The 1657-nt window shown below is 40.7% G+C and overlaps 1 non-coding gene across 1 annotated transcript; it reads right to left on the bottom strand.

The window, feature by feature from the left end:
* Positions 1–1354: 1354 nt before the first annotated feature.
* On the bottom strand, positions 1355–1429 carry Trnat-ugu (transfer RNA threonine (anticodon UGU)). The gene has a single exon. It is a non-coding gene; the product is annotated as a tRNA-Thr (tRNA).
* Positions 1430–1657: the final 228 nt, after the last annotated feature.

Below are 1657 nucleotides of genomic sequence, written 5' to 3'. Positions count from 1 at the left end.
CCACTCACTGGCCAGTTAGCAACTGAGCGGAACACTGTTTACATCGTGAAAGGAAAACTATGCAAAGATGTACACTTAAATGGCACGACTGAGTAGCACACACACAGTAATATCTGAGGAATGTCCTTCGACACGCGCAGAACGAAAGTCTTCTCGCGAACGTACAGCGTCTCTGAAAAAAAATCTCGTGACTATATTCCGGCGTTACGGCCAGGTTCTCATACAAATGAGCAAAAAAGGGTACATTTGAAATTCTTTTTGAGACAATGAAAATACATTCGAAAGATCTGTTTGGGAATTACGAGTGATAATACTATGAGCTTAATTTTAGATTTTCAATAAAAAATGGCGCCCGTAATTATGATTTGATCAAGGGCCTGCGAGACTGGAGTACGCAGAGCGCGTGCAGTGTGGCACCTCATATGTTACCTGAATTCAAAAATGGGTAACATCAGTTGATACTACATTATTCCTCTGAAATTGAAAATGGATAACATCAGTCGATAAAACATAAAATTTATGGGAGCGTATACCTAACCGCAATGAAACAACCTTAAATTTAACGATACAGTGCTAATTCGAACTTTGAGTTCGATTTTTGAGGGTTTGTTTCACTCCTTATGCCTACACAAAAATTAGTTAATATTAACAAATGTCATATTATAGCTATAAGTTCCTAAGAAAAGTGTTTACTTTTAGGGGTCAGAGGTAGATGTTAAGAGAACGAACCACTTTTAATTTATGCTGCATGCCGTTCTGAGAAAATAGTTACCCGAAAAAAATGTGTTCAAAGTTTAGGGAAAACATTTAGTTATATTATTACTTCGATTTGCATGAACTGAGTGTTACATATATATTTTTAATGTCGCTGAAAACGAATCTGAAGTCAGATTTTCAATATTCAAAACAGCTAATCCAATACGGAGGGCAACCGATTATGTTTTGACCAATTTTTACCAAAAATGTATTTTCGTTATTTACGTTTAGTCTGCAAGTCAAGGAGTATTTATCAACCCTTCCTCTACCTCTGATTGCTCCTAGACAGCAACTTCCTGTTCTTCTTGGCAGGAAAAGCCGATCTGTCAAAGCTGGATATGCAGCACTCGGCAGCCTGCACTTGATATTCGTCCGTATTTTCGGTGAGTATGTTTGCATGCATTCTGCAGTATGAATCATTTTGAGCACGTGCGACACGGGACGAGTTATCATCTACATCTATATGGATACCCTGCAAAACACATTTAAGTGCCTGGCAAAGGGTTCATCGAATCACCTACACAACTGATAATTAATTGAAACCCTCAGCTGCCGACAGGTGTTGTTGATATACTTCGATGGGGACAGCTGAAAAGTGTGCCGCTACTGGGACTCGAACCCAGGATCTCCTGCTTACAAGGCAGACGCTCAATCCATCTGAGCTATCGAGGGCACAAATGAACAGCACGACTGCAGGAATTTATCCCTCGCACGCTTCCCGTGAGACTCACACCCCGAACCGCCCACAATCCGATTACGTAATGTACTTAATAGGTATTTGTCCATCCACTCATTACTGGCTCACACTAAGGTGACGATTCCCGTAAGATTTCCGGTAGCCTGTGCGCATTCGCACAGACGAAGGTCAATGGCTGGGTGACGTTTAACCATAGATATGAAG

This window comes from Schistocerca gregaria, unplaced genomic scaffold (assembly GCF_023897955.1).
Source record: "Schistocerca gregaria isolate iqSchGreg1 unplaced genomic scaffold, iqSchGreg1.2 ptg000199l, whole genome shotgun sequence".
In the NCBI taxonomy this organism is placed as follows: Eukaryota; Metazoa; Arthropoda; class Insecta; order Orthoptera; family Acrididae; genus Schistocerca; species Schistocerca gregaria.
Note: the sequence above shows the minus strand (reverse complement) of the source record. Positions and strands in the feature narration are given on the sequence as shown.